This window comes from Procambarus clarkii, chromosome 57 (assembly GCF_040958095.1).
Source record: "Procambarus clarkii isolate CNS0578487 chromosome 57, FALCON_Pclarkii_2.0, whole genome shotgun sequence".
Lineage (NCBI taxonomy): Eukaryota > Metazoa > Arthropoda > Malacostraca > Decapoda > Cambaridae > Procambarus > Procambarus clarkii.
In genome coordinates this window covers 19,260,785-19,283,355 of record NC_091206.1, presented here as the reverse complement: position 1 = coordinate 19,283,355, position 22,571 = coordinate 19,260,785, and positions in this window count along the sequence as shown.

Below are 22,571 nucleotides of genomic sequence, written 5' to 3'. Positions count from 1 at the left end.
AACTTCAGAATAAAATAGCACAGCAAACAGGAGCGTCTGCCACACCCTCAAGGCAAGAGCGGTATTTATGGCAGCTCTTAATTTCACAAAACTGCCACTTTTTAGCTGCCTCCTGTTGAAACTATTACAATAAAATGTAAAGAAAGCGGCATTATCAGCCTGTGGAACACCGCACACTTGAGAAATACTGTGGAGATTGGATTCAGTTGAATTTAATCCTAAAACAGTATTGAATTTTCTCCATGACCAGGAGTCAAGGGGCTCTGAAGCGGTATGTGTCCCTATCTTCTGCGCCACTCAAGTCCCTCTAGGCGTCATCATCCATGTGCTCATGATCCGTCACCATCCAGGTGTCATCATCCAGGAGATTTTGAGCTCTAGGAATCCTATGTGCTTAATAGCTCACTCTAATTCACACAAACGCACACACTTGTTGTTATTGCACAATAACCGATAATTCTCAGACCTGCCATACCAATAATATAATGCTGAATCATACAGCTGAAATATAAAACAAATGCTTGATTTATTTTTGTATAACCATCTTCGATTGATTAATTTAATTTGTTTACGAAAAGTGAAGTTGTGCAACGCCTCAGTCTATCGCTTCATCCCGAACGACGAGTAAAAATAAAAGCAGCAGTTTGAAATATTTTTCACATTCACTTTTCTCACTTCTGTACACCTCATTTGGTAGATGAAGAACTTTTATCCTACGATTAAACCACTAAAACGTGCAGTGGCTTCACAAGGTGTATGTGAAACTTCAAGCTGTGTAGATATCGTTCAGGAACTTTGGTTAGCTTGAGGCAAAAGTGGCGAGAAACCGGAATGATTAAGGTTTGATGGAGACTTGGAAGGTGGGGGGGGGGGAGATAGGAGAATAGAGAGATGATGTCGTCTAGGGGGAGAGGCGTAGGTAAGGGAGGTGGAGAGAGAGAGAGAGAGATGTGGAGTGGGATGGATAGAGGAGAGAAAAGGTTAGAAGCTGCTATCAATTTAATTTTGATTTTCCCCCATGTACCAGGTCCTTCTGAAATACTTGCGTACGTCGTGCAAGATACAATCTCAACGAGGATGAACGTTGTGATTTATTTAATGGTGCTGTTCATTATGCCGGTGAGGAAGAGATTGCCCGAGGCCTTTCAACAACAAACTTTAGCAGTCGTGCAAAGCCGCATTTTGAACAAACCAAATGAATATATTATGTAATTTGTGATGGGTTATTAAGAAAGCTAAACGAGTCTCCTTACCTACTCTTGACTTAGTGGCTTCTCAACATTTATTTATGAGATTGGTAATGCTTAGGACTCAGTGTCCGAGATTAAGAAGGGTGCATTAATTCTTAAGACAAACTCTCCAAGGTTGAGGAAGTTCTATTAGTGATTTAGACATATCTTCCATTGTTACAAATGCTGCATTAAAACTTAAGACTGACCCTCTAAAGTTATAAATTCTCTGGAGTCTCGGCTGACCTTCCATAGATCTGATGCAACACACAGAAAGTTCCTCTAGCTTCTCTAAATATGCAACTTATTTACATTTTAAGTCACATAAATTTAGTGAGATTGGGAAAGAAAAACTTTAACGGGACCAAAAAGATCCTTCTTAACAGGTTTGCGGAAATATAAGAAAAGGTCTCGATCATAACATATTTATGTATGTAAAATTTCATCTGATTATACAACAATACTGTTGATCAGTCAAGACAAACCAACTTCCCAGTCAATTTTTATCGCCTTTTGTTAGCTTATTAAATTTTAGGCAATAAAATAATCATGATTGTTTAAATATATAAACTTCTTTCCCAATAAAATATCGTCTGTTTAAAACATTGATCTTTTTTTTTACCTATAAAACCATACAATTACATTCAAATTTCAGTTCATAGCTCTGGCAGAATGCCAGTGTTTTTTAACTTTACAACCGAAAGTTGTGAAGCAAAAATTCATGGCCCTCTATCTCGTTTTATAGCAGGGAGATAATTTTATTTTGGGATCCTTCATAAGGCAGCCGCATGGTGTTCGAAAACCATCAACATATCATTCGTGAGCAAGTCGTATATGTATTTCGTAAACAAGCCATTGATATTTTGTAAGCTAGACAGAGTTAGAAAGCAAGCCAAAAACCGTTCTTAATCCTGCCACACACAGATTTCGCTTGATTTTTTTTGTAAACAACGCATAGCTTGGTTAGGGCTCAATAATAAATGTATCTGATGTTTGATCGACTGATGTTCAGACTTGCTAATACAAAATATATTAATAAATCAAAGGAATAACGTGTAGGTTGGAAACGTGTATTAGCAGTGGATTGCAATAAGCTAGACATGAAGCGTGCATTCATTTTTTATTTTTTATTAAATCTAGAAGCCATTAAGCGTGCAGTTTTATTAGATTTTTAGATTTAGAAGCCAGTAAATGCAGTTTTATAAAATATTTAGATTCAGTATCCAATAGATATACATATTTTGAATACCTTTGTCATCATCTTCTTGAGGTTATCTTGAGATGATTTCGGGGCTTAGCGTCCCTCCGGCCCGGTCCTCGACCAGGCCTCTTTTTTGTTACACACCTCCAGGAAGCAGCCAGTAGCAGCTGCCTAACTCCCAGGTACCTATTTACTGCTAGGTATCAGCGGCATCAGGGTGAAAGAAATTCTACACATCTGTTTCTGCCTCCACCGGGGATTGAAGCCGGAATCTCAGGACTACGAGTCCGAAGCACTGTCCACTCAGCTGTCATGCCTTCCGTCACCCCCCCCCCCTCCGTCTGTCATATACAGAACCTTCTTTGATAGCATCAACTATTTGTCACAATGCCTTTTTTTTTTAATAATACTTCATCTTTGTTTCAGATTTGAGAAGAACAAAGGAATGGGTTGCATTAGTTATTTAAAGTCAGCATGATATACCTGCCTGTCATTCGTCCATTCTTCTCAATAAAGAATTCAGCAATTTCATAAAAATAATGAGAACACTATTGAAAGTGTTCGTGTGATCGGCGTCTGAATATAGGTCTTGACCCTGTTTGTACTGTGTCTGTTTTGACTGATCTTGAACTGTGCTTTATCTTTAGATTCTTCGGAGATACAATTAATTACTTTTTAATCTAGTTTATAATTTGTCGTTCACTCCGTTATACTTAAGTTTTACCGCATTGACCAAGACGAAGCTACTACGCTTCATATATAGTAGCTTCATCTTATTTTTCTGTATCTGCATATACGAAACTGAGGCTGAGCCACTACCAGAATATTCAGATTGCAAACTAAAAAAAGTGACAAACCTTTAATGCATACACTAGAACACTATATTGTTGAATGTGAAACCGTAAAAGATTTTAGACCTCCTGACCTATTATACCACCAACTGTGTAACTATTTCATTGAATCTGGTGTACTGGACGACATCCTAACAATTTATCCAAAATTTGATTGTCCATTTTCAAGAATGAAGAACAATTTTATTTATATTATTTTAAGCTGCTATGAACCCATTCCTGCTCCTGTGTGGCAGTGCACAATAGAAAATTGATTTTACATATTCATAAATTAAAACATTGACTGTAACCATGATATATAAGTGCTTTCGTTTACAGTTTAGACCTATTGTCTTGTGTATGACCCTCTGTCTTGTGTGACAGTGAATATCAGCATTATCCTCACATTAATAAAACTTAATGGAAATCCTCAGACCAGGCAAATTTGTAATTAAATTTTGTCAATAAAGATGTTAATAATAATAATGTAATTGCATCTGCTGAACTGTAGCTGTAGCTCTTACCCGGAGCTACATCTGCCCACATTTACCTGAATATATTTTCGTGCTGTCGTTTTAGTGAGGGGGAAAGCGTGATGAGGGTTCGAGGTCTGAGTCAGGGGAAGCCGGGTGGCATCAATATTCCACTGAGAAATCATCGGAGACAGACACAGAGCACCGGCTCAATATATATAACGGATCATCATGATTAATAACTCCCCCTCCCTCAGCTGGCGAGCATTCAATACCTTCGTCTTGATCTCGCTAACCCCATATGAATATGTCTTAAGCTCCTCGCTAATTGGATGACGGCATAGCGTACTCATCTTTCGGACGGTTAATATACACCCCTTATTAACAGGTTTGGTCCGGACCTGGAATCTTATCCTCTCCAACCCTTATCTGTGGGATGAGGAAAGGGTCTGGATTGTAAGGAAAGTATCATATATAACTATTCCTCTTTGAAGCTGAAAGATCTCACCTTCACCTTCTTAGAAGCTAGTAGTTATTTTTCTAAAATTGCTCCCATCTAACAAATGATGGAAAACTAATCTTCCTTCTCACATTATTGAATATTTAACTCTTGTTTTGCTTCCCACTGTTCCAACTCTCTTCTTCTAGTCAGCTCCATTGTGTATGAATAGGATACCAAGTTTCACTGCATGAAGAACATTGCAGATCTAACTGCCTATTTAGTAGCTAATGACAACGATGTCGTCCTTAGGAGGGAATTCAAGAGCTATTGGAGGAAGGGCTCCCGATAGCGCTCCGCCCTCGTTAGAGAATCCTCTCCCTAATGGGTAATAAGAGCCGTGACCTTGGATGAAGCCAGGGCCAGGAGGTGTAACTTACAGCTGCTTCTGACTCTGCTTAACCTGAAGTGTTTCTGTTGTTATGAAGGACTTCGGCTCTGGATTCCGAGAATCTTGACGGAGTGAAGCTCTGTGTTTTTATAGAGACCACATGGCGAACAGTCTCGTGTCTCTGTGTAGTTCATATGAAGAGGAGTTCTAAATGTATAGTTGTTACAAAACAGGCCTGATAAACTACAGGGTATTTATAGGACTTATTTTCGAACTTCTTGTTTATTTTGAAAGCTAAAATCCTTTACAAACACCGTTGTCTTAGAATTTACTTTGTAATCATATACTGTTATGGGCAATTACAGTTTTTAAAACTAAGTAACAAGGTAAGTTGAAGTAGAAACGAATCGTCAGGGGAAACTGTCCTTTTTTCAATTAATAGCAACGGAATTAGCGAGAATTTATGACTTTAGATCATTTTGAAACTTAAAGCCGGAGAAATGATCTGGAAATTGCCGACGTTCTTGTGGTGTAATGGTTGGCTTCTTCCTACTCATCACCTTTGGTCAGCTCCTCAACTACGGTGAAGAGATGAATGTGAACTAAACAGCGGTCAAAATTAGGTAGTTATCAGGCGAACGTACTATGCCAGTGTACGTATATAACACTTGGGAGAGAGATGGGGACCAGGAGCTGGGACATGAGGACCAGGAGCTGGGACATGAGGACCAGGAGCTGGGACATGAGGACCAGGAGCTGGGACATGAGGACCAGGAGCTGGGACATGAGGACCAGGAGCTGGGACATGAGGACCAGGAGCTGGGACATGAGGACCAGGAGCTGGGACATGAGGACCAGGAGCTGGGACATGAGGACCAGGAGCTGGGACATGAGAACCAGGAGCTGGGACATGAGGACCAGGAGCTGGGATACAAGCATTGAGTGAAGGAACGGCGCCAAACCACTTGGAACATCGGGGGATCGAACTGTGACTGGCGGAACATTTGATTCTAATTCGGCACATTTCGTGTAATGGAACAATATCCATCACCTGACGCCACTATATTTATCGATCCATTCAAATCACTTTGTTTACACCTGGGCGTGAACACTGAACAGTGCAAACCTCTATCAAATGTAACGTTTGATACCAAAACTAAATACATATTGTGAATGTATGTTATTACGTTGATATAATTGCTTATGTACAATCAGAAATTGGTATATATTCATCAGCCAAAAAAATCTTTTGTAGTCCCCTATAGCCAATTTACTATTCTTACAGAATACTTAACAGGCGAAGGAAAGTTTGAATGTCACATCAATCTTCTTCACTTTTACGGGGCGTGTCGAGATAAGTGATTCTCTATCTATCATGCTCAGAATAGTGATGACCTGTTAAGTGAACTAAACCAACTCATTTATTGGTCGATTAACTGCCTTTTTTTGCCTAGTCGAATTGTTAGCCTGATTCAGCTTGTCAACTACCGCTAAGCTACTCAAACAACTGGAGTAACTCGAGATCCAATAAAGAAATTGAATTGTATCGAGGTTTGGTTTGAAGAGTTTGTGTTGAAATGTCTAATGAGCCTTTTTATTGATGTCAGAGTCATCCTGCTTGTAGCTCCGACGCGAATGGTCTCGCCTCTCAATTACCAATCAACTGGTGTACAAATTATCGAGCTCGTTTGGCATTATATTTCATCAATTTATCGTATTTATTTTAAAAATTGTATAGTGAGTAAGCTTCATCTTCTAATCCATTTATCTTTTGTTATTTTTGCACTGAAAGAAGTTTCTTCTTTCATCTGCGATTCATTGGTTTCCTGCTTGCATGTTGCCTCGTAGCCAGATGTTAGTGAAGGAAACACTAGGACTCGGGGTGTATATATTAATGTGGATACACTCACAATTAGATGAGAAAAGCCATCGATCCTATTTAATCTTATTTTTAATAATTTTGGTCTGTTTTCTTTCTGAATGGTTTTTGTCTCTTAGGTTGATACAGTACATATGATATTTATTTTCATTAATAATATAGGCCAGGCTGTGACGGCTCATGGCCATTGTTCACCCTCCTTGTTGTGGGTGTGCTACTGCATTGCGGCCTCACTGCATCCTCCGGCAATATTGCGATTTAAATCACGTGTCCCCCTGCCCAAATTTGTATCAACTTCCGGTTAGGGTTGTTTGATTCCTGCATCTATTTTTCGTTCCATCTCCGCAGTCTGTCTTGATTTGCCAGAAGAATTATGCCGCCTTATCTTCACAATTTTTTCAACATTAACACAATGATATTAATCAGGAATAGAATGTGGCCAAAGACATACATTGGCGACTGTTTTGCTGCATTTTGGAACTGTTTTCGCCCTCGTCATTGTGGCTTTACCTTCTGTTTATTGGGAAATTTCTCACACGGGCAAGTTATTCCCGTCTATTAACTGAACAACCTTTGGTAGATGGAATTTCAACAGAAATTCAACATGGAAGTTGGAAGAAAGCATGAAATCAGCAGAATTTCATATAATTTAGAACGATAAATTCTGCACATACTTCTATGCATAGATTGTCGTAAATTGTTGGTAAAATTTATGTTGAGATGACAGGAACGATAGAACCGCGATGGTGTTTTTTTTACGAACAAAATTTCTCTGAGATATTCCACTAGTACTTTAATTATTCTTTTAAGAACATTGTTATATATTTTTATCAGGATTTAGAAAAGCTATTCAGGGCCTTATGCCTTATCTAAATTCCTATGTAGGTATACCACTTGAGCCGTCTTCTAACTGCTGGGCAACTTTGCTATTAATTCACAAAAGAACAATGCTTGTTGGTGTTGACCAGACCACAACCTAGAAGGTGAAGGGACGACGACGTTTCGGTCCGTCCTGGACCATTCTCAAGTACCAACGCTGTTGGTACTTAAAACATTCGATTCAGTACTTCAACAGTTATTCAAAATACTATTTGTAGTTACTGTAATACAAGAGGAAGATACGACTTTAACTGTGCCAATGTGTGCAAAATAAATAAGCTTTTACCAATACTAATGAAATTTGTCACCAAAATATGACATATATACTGAAAAAGATTTCCATCAAGATCAGTTTAAGGCTATGCTCACTGTCTCATACTTTGCGTTGCAAATCTGCTGAATTTCAATTCCCTCGACTCGGCTTTTAGCTCCTCGCGTGACTTTGTCTGATACCCGAAGGAGCCACTGTATAGCCTCTTCTTCCCCCGGTACAGATATGGAAATAAGGAATGAAAACACCTCGAGATGAATAGCACATCAAGGAGGAAACAATAGGCGAATCTGGATAGAAATACGCGAGTTGGAATGATATAGTTCTACGACGATAACGTGGTTGAAGGTTAATAGAGGAATTTGAATGAATAAGGAGTAAAGTTGATGGTAAAGAGTAGAGATGGTAAAGAAGGAGGTCGGGACTGATTGAGAGAGAAATAGAGGGTCTAAGAGACTGCAGGAAGGAAGAAGGGAGAAAAGGGTCTGAAGAAGTGAGAGAAGGATGGCGAGAGATGTGATGAAAAGGTGAAGATGCAACTGAAAAATAGAGAACATAATTTCTACCTCTGCTGAAAGTAAGAACTTCTCAAGTATGCTTGAAGAACCACATTAAAATCAAAGCAAAATCAGAATGCTCTGTTGTATTTAACACCTTATTAATACAATATTATAAATATCTAGATCTATAATGTTTGTCTGTCTGTCCGATGATGGAGACCAGACTGCTTAGGGCTAGCCCTGACCCTATTTTTTCCAGCAATTTTTGGTGGGTATGATCGCAACATGGGCGCGTCCGGACTAGCATTAAAGAAAAAATTGCCACGTGACAGTGCCAAACTTATCCCCAGAAAAATCTCGTAATGGATTCGGCTCCATATTATCGTAACATTTTGTCCATCTCGTAAAAAATTATGCGCCAATCACATTAAAATTGTAAACAAAACAATTCTACTTATTATACTTTGGCCATAAATGGCAAATCAGTGTTCGTAACATCATAAATCCGGCCACCACAGCACCACACCCATCTCTGTGGCACACCATCGTCCTCCACCACCGACCCCAGCTTTCCCACACACTGCTCTCCACTACATCTCTCTAACCTGCAATAATCATTCTCTCTCTCTCTCTCCCTCCCTCCATTACCCACCTATCCCACATGGCCCCCCATCTTCCATCCATACACCCGTTCATAGTAAGAGAGTAGAGACGAGAGGGGGAGCGAGAGGGGGAGAAGGAGAGAGGATGGGGAGAGAGGGGAAGAGAAGCGGGAAAAAGATGGAGATGGGGACATAGAGGAGAGAGAGGGAGAGAGTTGAGCATGTAGAAGTGGAGGATATTGAGGGAGGGAGGTGAGGGGAGAAAGATAGAAAATTATACGAGGGGGTAATTAATTTTTTTAATTATCAGGGGAAAGCTCCAAGCCATTACGACTTTATAGCACTGGGAGGGGTGGGGGGAAATGGGATAGAAGAGGTGCGGAGGAAAGAGAAAGAAAGAGTAGAAATGGGTGAGGGGAAATGAGAGAGAAGAGGAGTACTCTTACTCCTTAGGAGTACAAAGTACAAAATAGGAGGAGTCCAAAATACTCCTTATTTTTTTCTTCGAGGCTATGGGTCCCCACATTTGCACCAGAGATGGTACCCTCATAACTTTCATATATATATATATATATATATATATATATATATATATATATATATATATATATATATATATATATATATATATATATATATATATATATATATATCAGAAAAAAAGTTTATCATACCAGTTATTAATACACCTAAAATCAGGACACACACAATACGAGCCAAGGGGCGACAGAAACAGAGAAGCGTTTAAAAAGCTGGTCAAATATCGTTAACCTTGCAGGAGATCAAAAGATTCTGACCGCTTTGGATCAAGAACGTACAGTAGAGGGAGAATTTTTCACAATTACCCTCTTCTTGACTGTCGGATGGTTGAGATGTATTGCCTGAGCTCTGAGAAAGAGAGCCAAACTTGGGGAGAAGTTTTCTTGCGTCCTCGTATCGAAATCCCATAAGGTGGACGTTTTGCCACTTAACCTGAAGAGGTTGCTGTCGGTAAGGGGCCCAGAGGTCGCCAGAGACTCCCAGTCTTTTCCCAACATTTCCCCCTTAAAGTGAAAATTTCTTAATTATTTGGGGGATTTATATTTCCCGTTTTCTCTTACCGCCTCAAGAGTGGAGGGATTTGTGTTACCAGGGAGATGTATAGGGCCACTGATAATCTAATATTTACATATCAGTGTGATGCAGAAATATTTAGGAATAACAGTGAAAAATATTTGATTAGGGTTTTGACGCATTTTCGTCCATCTCTACTACCGCGTTCTGGGAAGGGTCCTGAAATGAAGTGTGAAAAATAGGCTCAGTATACAAATTTGAATATGGATATGGTCGATTCCAAAGAATTCGGGATAAAGTACAAAAGTCTAATCATCCCACGAAAGTTCATCTAAGTGAATACACACATAATCAATCTACTTGGCCTACTATGCAATGCAATGCCTAATAAACCGAGTTTCCCTGAAGTCATATATTTTTTTCTAAAGACAATTCATATGAAATGATAAAGCTTTCTGCTACATTATATATGATTTCATTCGTTAATAAATTCCAACTTACGACCTGCTCAGACGAGGATGAGGGGAATGGCTTGGATGAGCTGGGGGAAGAGCTTGGATGGACTAAGGGAAGGGGCTTGGATGGGCTGGGGGACGTCCAGGCATGCATGATGGATGGAGGTGAGCGTGGTGGAGGGGAGAATGACGGGGTTAATGGCTGTGGAAAACATTCTGCCACGTTAAGGGTAAGTTTATACAATGGCAAGTGGACGGGTGAGGCAGTGAAGCCGTGAGTAACGGGGGACTCACAGGCATGACAAATAGTCTTGTGTTGTGAACAAATTAGTTAAAAAGGGCGTTTTGGAAGTCTGATTCTTGTGATAGCAATCATTCGGGAAAAATATTTTGGCTCTAATCAACAAGAATAAAGTTAACCATTATTTAATAAAATGAACTTGGGTTAAGTCAAAGCTTAATGATTGCAGTCCCTGTGGCATAGTGGTAAGATACTCGTCCTGGCGTTTTGCGAGCACTTTGTCCTAGGGTTCGTATCCTATCCGGGGAGGATTTACTGGACGCCAATCCTTAACTGTAGCCTCTGTTCGTCCCAACAGTTAAAGAGGAAAGAAAGAAAGAAGTAACCTGGTTGTTAACCGATTTGGCGCGTCGTATTCCGGAGAATATTTGGATTTAGGACCTTGCCCGAATCTCTATGCGTACCAGTGGCTGTACAAGAATGTAAGAACTCTTGTATATATAAATACCTAAAAAAAAAAAATGAGGAAATCAATAACTTTTGTCTTAACGAGTGAGAAACGCTTGCGCATGTTTACTTATACGTAAAAACGCTCCCAGAGATTTTGAAAAAGGTTCTTAATTGAACGTATTTACAAATTATGTAAGATCCAGTTTTCAGTATGCAGACCCAGCATGGCACCATCGCCTGAAGAACCAGTCAAACTCTCGTTCCTGAGCTACAAGGAGAGGCTCAGAAGCCTGGACCGACCACACTGGAGACCAGAGACATCATGACACATTAGATTCTACATTGCTAAAGTAGATCAAGAAGCCTTTTTTTTAAGATAGAAACAACTGAACGAGGGATCAAAGGCAAACTTAACACACACACAAACACAAACACACACACACACACACACACACACACACACACACACACACACACACACACACACACACACACACACACACACACACACACACACACACACACACACAACAACAACAACAATTATGACAAACCAGAGCCTCTCGTTTACCCTTCACTTCTCCGAATTACCACCTCAAAATCTCTCTCTCTCTCTCTCTCTCTCTCATGATATTGGCGACGAGAAAGGAGAGAGACAGACACAGAGGACATGCAGAGAGAGGGAGAGCGGAGAGACACAGAGAGACAGAGGGAGAGGGGGGGAAGGGGTGGGGGGAGAGAGACAGGGTAATTTGTTTCATTTTGTTGCGCAATGGTAACTAAATTGCCACTTTGTATGTAATTTGAAAACAAGTTATTGCTTTTGGCTCGGTGCCAACATTTACATTAAAAAAGAGCAGATGTTGAAAGCTGTATTAATGACCTTACAGCCGAGCCTTGTTCATTAAATATTTTTTTGGCTATGATATTCGAGAAAAAAAGAGGAAAAGAGAAGAAAAGAATATATATAATAGAATATATATATATATATATATATATATATATATATATATATATATATATATATATATATATATATATACATATATATATATACATATATATGTATATATATATATATATATATATATATATATATATATATATATACATATATATATATACATATATATGTATATATATATATATATAGAGAGAGAGAGAGAGAGAGAGAGAGAGAGAGAGAGAGAGAGAGAGAGAGAGAGAGAGAGAGAGAGAGAGAGAGAGAGAGAGAGAGAGAGAGAGAGAGAGAGAGAGAGAGAGAGAGAGATAGATAGATAGATAAGAGTAAGCGAGGGAAAGCAAGAGAACGAGAACAAGATGAGAGAGGAAGAAAACAGAAGGGGTAAGACAGGTTGAGACATCTACCTTCTGCAATTTGGGTTTACTAACGGAATATTCGGAGATTTTGTGGTCGGCGCCATATATTCCCTCAGAGATGCCAGGATTTATCGGGCGCCGTCAATTCCCGATGACTGCCACTAACAGGCCGGGAGTGAGAGTTGCCCCGTAAAAAAACGTAAATAAGCCGGCCCATAACCTGATACAATCAGAGGAAATCGAATTGATTATTGCGTGAAGGAAAAGGGAAACGACTTATTGAAGACGACGAGTTTGGTATGTGTAGAGGGTTGGGGGGGGGGGGAGGCTGAGAGAGAGAGAGAGAATAGGGGAAACAGATGGAGAGAAAGAATTAAGTACAGAGGAGAAACTGAGAGAAGCGAGGGAATTATCAGGTTAAAGCGCCATATCATTACTCCTTTATAGCACATGGAAGGGGTCAGGATAAGGATCTGGGATGGGACGGGGGGGGGGGGAAGGAATGGTACCCAACCACTTGAGCGGTCGGGAATTGAACGCCGACCTGCATGAAGCGAGACTGTCGCTCTGCCGTCCACCCCAAGTGTTTGGACGGAGGGAGAGGGAGACAGTGGAAGAGAGAGGAGAGGAGAGAGAGGGAAAGGAGAGAAGGAGAGGAGAGAAGGAGAGGAGAGAGGGAGGGGGAGAGGAAGAGAGGGAGAGGGTGGAAGTGAGAGGGGAGGAAAGAGAGAGAGAGAAAGAGAAACAGAGGGAGGAGTTTGTCTCAATATGTCATACACTTGGGTTCAATGCAATTATGCAGTACATATATCAATAAACCCACCAATATATGTAACTTGTTACAAAGGAGCTCTACTCATCCAGCTCTATAAGGCTTTGAGTAGTTCTCACCTCCAATTTTAACTATAAGTTGGAAGAGGGGGGAATTAGAGGGAAAGGCCGATGAGCCTTCCTCCTCCTCCTCCTCTTCCATCAGCTCTACCTGGGAGGGTAAAAATATACCCTGAGAGGGAGATCAAAACATTGAGGCTGGGGCGGACATATTCATTCACAGGGACAGCAATCGATCCATAGCTGGTTCTTAAGACAGCCTTGGTTTTCTTGAGTGCCGACTCTGAAGGAGGTAGGATGAAAAGCTCCCAACCAGGAGGGAGTCAAGAGGCGACCGTAGCATTAAGGATCAGTTTCCAGGAATCACACGATAGGAGCTACCACCGAATCAACAGGGGTTGCCTTAGCCTTGTCTTGTCGCCGGAATGTCCCTGAGACTGTGTGGTCGCCGAGCTGGTTTTCACTTCTTGCAGCGAAGTCAGCAGAATCATTTTTCTCGTTCAATATCCAATGTATTTTTTCTTCTCTCTCTCTCCCTCTCTATCCCTCTCTCATGCGTCTTGAATCGCGTCTTGAACACGGTTTGAGTAACCGGTTCCAATGCCAGCTTCACTTTGACATTTCCCTCTCTATGTGGTTCTACCCGCCAAACACACACCGAAACTACGACGTTGGTACAACGTTCGAACAAGTTTGAACACCTCCTAACCAGTTATAACAACCAATATATCAAGTTGTAACAACGTTCTAATACGTCATAAACACGTTAAGCCAAGATGTAACAACTTTATTACAAGTTGTAACAAGCGGAAAATAGAGACAGTTTCGGTTTGTGTTTCCAGGGTATTAACTTGAGCTTTTAACCCTCCTGGAGGGTTTTTAAGTCAAACTCATGTAAATCAAATAAGGCAAGTGGTACCAAGTAACACGATCCTTACCGGAAATTGTTTGGTGGGATATTTCAGGGGATAAGAGGTGTTACAGACGTTTGTGTCTGGAGGTGAACGCCGAGCAGGTATACGAGTCTGGTGGGCTGTTCGAGGTGGGTTGTGGCCAGCTGGAGGTGGGTTGTGGCCAGCTGTAGGTGGGGTGTGACCAGCTGGAGGTGGGTTGTGGCCAGCTGGAGGTGGGTTGTGGTCAGCTGTAGGTGGGGTGTGACCAGCTGGAGGAGGGGTGTGGCCAGCTGGAGGTGGGTTGTGGCCAGCTGGAGGTGGGTTGTGGCCAGCTGGAGGTGGGTTGTGGTCAGCTGTAGGTGGGTGGTGGCCAGCTGGAGGTGGGTTGTGGCCAGCTGGAGGTGCGGTGTGGCCAGCTGGAGGTGGGTGGTGGCCAGCTGGAGGTGGGTGGTGGCCAGCTGGAGGTGGGGTGTGGCCAGCTGGAGGTGGGTTGTGGCCAGCTGGAGGAGGGGTGTGGCCAGCTGTAGGTGGGGTGTGGCCAGCTGTAGGTGGGGTGTGGCCAGCTGGAGGTGGGGTGTGGCCAGCTGGAGGTGGGGTGTGGCCAGCTGGAGGTGGGGTGTGGCCAGCTGTAGGTGGGTTGTGACCAGCTGGAGGAGGGGTGTGGCCAGCTGTAGGTGGGTTGTGGCCAACTGGAGGTGGGTTGTGGCCAGCTGGAGGTGGGGTGTGGCCAGCTGTAGGTGGGGTGTGGAGGTGTCCGATGACCACAGGGAGTTGGGATTGTTCTCACCATTCACCTGATAGCTCAAGATAAAGACAGACATTCCAGTAAATGTAAAGTAAAAAGTATATGAGAAAAAAACATTAAAAACATTCCAATAAAAATCATTTGGTTTCCTTAAGTATTCACTTCTTTTAAAGAACCTGACAACCATTTGATTCTTTGCATTCTCAAGATCCTGATATTCAACTCTAACCTTAATCGACAGAGTTGATCGACACACCAGCTAAAGTTTTCAATACAGTTTACGTTACTAATATTGTAACTAAGCTTTCAAAATTGGTTTACTCTGAAGTCACAGTTATTTAACTGTATCCTCTGATGTCAACATCTCCACTATCCCCCCCCCCCCTCCTCTTGATCTATACTGCATTTTCGTATACTTTTCGGCAATTAAAGTAGACGACATTTACGAAATTCTTGAGATAGATACGTTACTTAGTTTGCGCGTTGTTTTGGTAGATAGGTAAGGTAATTTTGAAGATTAACAGCTAACCCAGACGGACTAAACAATTCATAATTCCAGAATCAATTATATTTCCGTTATTGCAGCAATAGCCGGCATTACTGGGTACCATTGGCTGATAATTTTGCGTAGTATAATGCTGCCGTATTTCATAGGTAAAAGTGTTTTACTGAAGGCGTAGCATCAATGTACGGATAATTACGCAAACAACTTGGTAACTTCCGTTTTTTATCTGTGTTTCGGTTTTAAAGTTGCCAACTCTTTAGTATTTTTGGAGGGCACTTTTCGTTTAAGCATTATAATTTTGTTCTTGGTAGAAAAGACGAGATTTTTTTTTTATATGTGGAGATTTAATTTTTTTTTGTCGTGAGATGAGGGGGGCTAATCTGACTTTTATAAAAGGTGAGTGGGCGAGAAAATGAGAGAAAGAAGAAAATAAAAGAGAAGTTAGAAATGGGAAAAAATTAGTGAAGAGGAGATAGTTTTGATGGACAGAGCAGAAAGGGAGAATGGATAAGTGGGCAGTAAGAAACAGGAGACAGAGAGCAGTAATGGTGAGAGGAGAGAGAGAATCCCTCCTCTCCCTTCTCTCTCTCTCTCTCTCTCTCTCTCTCTCTCTCTCTCTCTCTCTCTCTCTCTCTCTCTCTCTCTCTCTCTCTCTCTCTCTCTCTCTCTCTCTCTCTCTCTCTCTCTCCGAGAGAGGGAGAGCACGAGATGAGGGAAAGAAGCAAAAGATACCAGGAGAGGGTGAGAGGTAGAGAGAGAGAGGATTCCATCCTCTCCCTTCTCTTTCTTCTCTCCCCTTCCCATCGAAAGGAGGAGAAATGAGAAAGAGAGAGAGAGAGAGAGAGAGAGAGAGAGAGAGAGAGAGAGAGAGAGAGAGAGAGAGAGAGAGAGAGAGAGAGAGAGAGAGAGAGAGAGAGAGAGAGAGAGAGAGAGAGAGAGAGAGAGAGAGAGAGAGAGAGAGAGAGAGAGAGAGAGAGAGAGAGGAGAGAGAGAGAGAGAGGAGAGAGAGAGAGAGAGAGAGAGAGAGGGAGAGAGAGAGAGAGAGAGAGAGAGAGAGAGAGAGAGAGAGAGAGAGAGAGAGAGAGAGAGAGAGAGAGAGAGAGAGAGAGAGAGAGAGAGAGAGAGAGAGAGAGAGAGAGAGAGAGAGAGAGAGAGAGAGAGAGAGAGAGAGAGAGAGAGAGAGAGAGAGAGAGAGAGAGAGAGAGAGAGAGAGAGAGAGAGAGAGAGAGAGAGAGAGAGAGAGAGAGAGAGAGAGAGAGAGAGAGAGAGAGAGAGAGAGAGAGAGAGAGAGAGAGAGAGAGAGAGAGAGAGAGAGAGAGAGAGAGAGTTTGTGATCGTTACCTCCAGGAATTTTACTTTAATAATCGAAGTGGAATTCTTTTTAGAGGCGAGTCGGATCAATGTGCCGTGGAGACTTGTGGATGACGGGGAGGGATGGGGAAGAGAGAGGGTGGGAGAGGGAAGGGACAGAGAGGGGTGGGAAAGGTAGGAGAGGGATGGGGGTGGGGAGGGGAGGAGAGAGGATGGGGAGATATGATGAAAAGGAAACGAGAAGTGGTCTCCAGTCTGCCAGCAAGTCCCTGAGAAGCATTAAGATCTAGATGAATGTATGTGGATGGAGGATGAGGAATGTGTAGATGATATACTGGATTTTTGATATACTCTTTTGAGAAAGGTCGAGGGTTTTATGTTGTAGGTATGTGGAGACTGTGTGTGTGTGGGGGGGGGGAGTAGAGAATATGTGGAGAAGGGTATAGAATATGTGAAGAGGAAGTTTAGAATGTGTGGAGAGGAGTTACAGAATGGATGGAAGCGTGAATAGAATGTGTTAAAGGATGGAGAATATGTGGAGGGGAGAGAGAGATGGTATATATGCAAAACTTGAGAAAGGTAGATTAGAATTTGAAGATATGTCTGTATAAGGGGGTTGACTTACGACACTAATGGTCAAAAATGTTCTGACTGAAGGCTATCAATGGAGGTATAGCCGGTCTCTATGTACGCAAAGCTCACAATAAAAATATAGGGTATTCATCAAAACAATATTTCTACCTCCCACACTATTTACTGCAGCAGATGCAAACAAATCTTATTACAAATTTTTTATTAAGCTTTAATATCAAATAGCTCGAGTGATCCTACTATAATGACCACACGTTAGTATGGTCAGTATCATGAAAAACCCGACTAAAGCCTTCTTAAGATATAGCAGATAAAATACATGCAAAATAATATTTGCTACACAACTACACTTCTCAGTTTGTATAACAGCAAAACAATTTTAGTTCTCGTTAAATTGTTTTCAATTTAAAATCAATGTAACATATTTTTGATATAAAGACTTAATAACTGGGTAAATAAGAAGTAAATTTGTATTGTATACACGTCAATGTTAATTGTAATGGAATGCCTTGTTGCAATTGTTATTGATGCTCTGATGTTTACTTGTTGTCTTTCGTCTCACGCAAATCCTCTTCATTAAGGTCTTCAGGCAGTAGAGACCATATAATTTTTTGTTCAAGCGATCGCCTAGTAAGCTCTAGAGCTGTAGTAAACGCTTCATGGCATAAAAAAGACATGAGGGAGGCTTCCTGGAATGTCTCTTCTTATGGGGAAAGTTTCTGGATAATGCAGAGTTTTCACGAAAACTTTCCAAGCGAAGGGTGAAGAGATCTGGTGTCCAATTAGCTGAGATAGTCGAGTATTCCTCGTGGCCTTCAGTCTTACTTCAATGAACTTTTTGTTTGTAATCATAAGGGATTATCAGTCGAAAAGATGAAAAGACTTACGGAAACGAAGTCTTACAAATTAATCCTTTTCCTTTACAAGGTGAGCTTAGTAAATACAATTTCTAGGTTCAGTGTTTCTTTGTAAAAATATTACAAAGCTTTTACTTTGGGGTAATGGAGTTCGTAAAGAGTTTGTTAACATGTATTTCAACACTGTTCACAGATTACATAGTAAATTTATATATACATATATATATATATATATATATATATATATATATATATATATATATATATATATATATATATATATATATATATATATATATATATATATATATATATATGTATATTTATATATGGATTCTCAATAAATAAAACTCCTATAACATTGGAAAATTTTTATATCATTTTATCCAAAAAGCAATTAAACTCTTTGCAACATAGAATTAAAGTACTTTTTATTCCGAGCAATAATCGATGAAAAAGTCTAGCGGGAAAAATTTGAATGATTCTTTTCTTGTTTGTGCACATTTGATATAAAACTATATATAATGTAATATTTTCACTTGTATATACACACACACAGAAGATGAGTCACATTAACGAGGCTGAAGCTATGACCCCCCTCCCCCCAACTCCACACACGCGCGCACGTTCGCGTACAGATGACTTACCAAGCGCAGAAATTTAGAAATATAAGACATATCATAAACAATGAGTTTCTTAAATTTTCCCAAACTTAAAAGCTAAATTTAAATATTAAAAAAATATGAAAATATCCAGGTTTCTCATACCACTCACGTCCACTAAACAATAACACAAGAAAAACTTTCAAAGAAGATTAATCAAATTCAAAAAGCGTAAATAAAGGCTTTTAAACCTCATAAAATAAAACAATAGAAAGATATCACCAAATCCTGAGGAATTATTCTTTTCATTATAAAAATATTCCCCTAAAGTAGTGAATATAGACACCAGCTCCCAACCATAACGCAGTCACCCACAGTCTAAAAAATGAAACGCGGCTTGTGGTTGGGCAGCCGTGTTAGGCCAGTGATTACTTGCCCATCAGAAGTTGGTCTCCTGGGAGGAGGCCAGGTAATAGAAGGATGAAACTGGAAGGCCAACGAAACGAAAGAAAATTTTGGAGTAAGAGCCACAATAGGTTTCATTAAAACTGCTCTAAAACATGGAGATTAACTCTCAAAACAGTCCCACGCAAGGGGGACCATTCAGTTCCAAAAGTGGGAATTTTTTGGGTTTTTTAATTATAGTTTCTCGCTTTCATCTGCCTCTATTTTCTGCTTTTCACTTATGGAGAACGGTGTTAGATTTCCTTACTTATTTTCACCCATGTTTCTCACATTTTCCCCATCTTTCTTAATTATTCCACACACACATTTTTTCTCTCACCTCAGGCCACATGGAAGAATGTGTGTATTTTACTATTTTTATTTGCAGAATCGAGCTATTAGCTCTTGAACCCCACATTTCTAACCAATTTATTTTTCCTCTATTATGTTTACCACACATATTTCTCTGTAACACACGCGCACATACACATCCCGAATGAGCAGCTCGTAGCAGCTGTCTAACTCTCAGGTACCTACTTACTGCTAGGTGAACAGGGGCATGAGGATTAAAGAAACTTGTTTCGTGGACATATTGTGGGTGTGTGTGTGTGTGTATGTGTGTGTGTGTGTGTGTGTGTGTGTATGTGTGTGTGTGTGTGTACTCACCTAGTTGTACTCACCTAGTTGTGTTTGCGGGGGTTGAGCTCTGGCTCTTTGGTCCCGCCTCTCAACCGTCAATCAACAGGTGTACAGATTCATGAGCCTATCGGGCTCTGTCATATCTACACTTGAAACTGTGTATGGAGTCAGCCTCCACCACATCACTTCCTAATGCATTCCATTTGTCAACCACTCTGACACTAAAAAAGTTCTTTCTAATATCTCTGTGGCTCTGTGTGTGTGTGTGTGTGTATGTGTGTGTGTATATGTGTGTGTGTGTGTATGTGTGTGTGTGTGTGTGTGTGTGTGTGTGTGTGTGTGTGTGTGTGTGTGTGTGTGTGTGTGTGTGTGTGTGTGTGTGTGTGTGTGTGTGTGTGTGTGTGTGGGATCCCATACTAAGATCAACCAAGTGCATGGGTAGGCCAGGCATCATTTCACCATTAACAAATCAAAGAAAAAAGTATGAGAAATAACGATAATAAATGGGAACAATATAGCATCCCAATGTAAGTCAACACATCTCCATTTCTCTCCATATATGGAGGCAGGAGTTTATATAAGGGGAAGGGGGGATAGAGAGATGGCTGGACGAATATATAGATACATAAATATAAACTGTATATAAACATATAAACTTTGCCATGTGAGCGGACACGTGAGTGGCTGACCCAGGAGGGAGGATGCGGAGGCATGGTGGGCTATTTCAGGCTATTGCATGCAAAGTATGAAAGTCAAAATTTGTTTCAATATTTTGAGGACGTCAGTGCAACAGTAAACAGAAATAAATACAAATAATTAATTTCATTAATATGTCTCATTAATAAGATATTGCATGATTCGTTCCTGGGGGTCGATTTACCATCGTGTCAAATTCTATGCGTTTCATTTATGCGAACACTGTCCCACCTATATTGTGAATGTCTTCAACAGCAATTACTGATTATAATTGTCGAGGATAATCCCAAGCATCTGGCCTCCAGCCTCGGACGGACAGACATGTCAAATAATATATATAGATACATACTAGAGTCGCTGGGGAACCTGGCAGTGCATGCTAGCTTCATCCCAAAAGAAAGAGATCTATGGGTTTAATTCCCTTTCAAGAAGGGCAATAGGGCTGACTCCAACCTGCTATGGGAATCAATAGTATATATAGTATATAACTATAAATATCAATGCTTCCTAATATGGTAAAGTTTTATGGTCACTGTTTATACTGCAGACTCATCTCAAATGATTTAATGGGTGTGTGTGGGGGGTTGGGTAAAACCCATAGAATCCTACCAGAATTTCATGGGAGCAAAGGGGCGGATCCTGACACGCATGTGACCGGCACCTCCCCCTTTCCTCAATAAACATTCTGCAGGTTAGGCGAGGCTAGCCCCAAGCCTATAACTAATTCTACGGCCTGACACTTAGCTAATCATTTTTAGCTACATACAGTTAATGGTGGACATTAGGGGAGTAATAACAGCCTTTAATAAACGCAAAGTTTAGATAAATATTTATAAAGTTTGTTTCAATAATATATAATATAATTAATATCCAATCCGAAACCCCACCCACATTAAAAAAGGACGTCAGAGGTAGCTAAATCCAATACTGCAGACTGGTGTTTGACATCACTGGAGTCGAGCCTCGCTCGTCATTCTTTGATCCGAGAGACGTTTTACAAGTCTTTTCCTCCTCCCTGTGGGATGAAATGAGAGGTCCTGACGTCAGCTGGAAGACCCAAACGAGATCTTTGAGGAAATGTGACAAGGTCCATCTTAATAATGCTGGCTTAGTGACTCTCAAACTCAGAGGTCTTTGATGTGCGGTGAGATGGGCCTGATTTCTCGTGTGTGTGTGTGTTTGCACGCACCTAGATGTGCTTGCAGAGGGTTGAGCTCCGCTCCCGGCCCCCACACGACGAACACTCGTAGTTATATGAGACAACCAATCTTCCTGTTTACATAGTTACTTTTTGTAACTAAATAGTAGTATTTGATACTATTCACTTTATACAGTCCGAAAAAATGAAGCTAAAAACTAACTTAAATATTCCTAGACCTAGCATAACACACACATATATTATATTAGGCCTTAGATAGCAAATATTAGACCTAGGAAGGTTAGATTAGTTTTGTTTGTCTTTGCTACATAAATAGAAAATCTTTTCCAATGTGTCCAGATTCAATAGTACCTGTTTCTACTTTCCAATTGCGTTGTAATTCGGTATATGTACTATGGTCTCATCGTTACTATAAGTACTGCCAAAACAGGAAGATGGGCTGAAGGAGACTACGTTTGATGCACTGGTATCAATTAAAAAACTAGAAACAAAAGACAATACGTGATATAATCAAGCAAAAACCAAAACATAGGTAATTCAATTAACTGTTAAGCACTTACAAACTCAGCCAAAAGCCCAAGACACGTAAACTCAGCCAAAAACACAACATAAGTAAACTCAGCCAAAAACAAAGCAGAAGTAAACTCAGCCAGAATCAAAACACATGTGAACCTCAGTCAAAAGGAAAACGCGTGTAAACTCACCCAAAAGCACAACACATGCAAACACAGCGAAAGGCACGGCACTTCAACAAACGACTTGTGTGTTTGCATTACTGCTACAGCAAACTGTATATGCGACGAAATTTAAACAAATGGTGAAACAATATACGCGTCTATCAAAGGGATTTACTACTCAAAATGTGTGCCCCCCATCCACGCTACAAATTGAGGCCGAGCCGGAGAATATATAGCCACGGCAAAGTAAATAGCCCGGGGGGAAAAAAGGTTTTATTTTTTGTACGCAAAAATAAAATAAAAAATGTTTGGAACTGAAGTGCAGGGAAATGCCGGCGCACGTGCACATAGATACACGTACAAGAGTTCATATTCACTCGACCGTACTCGTCCATTTTTTTTTTATTA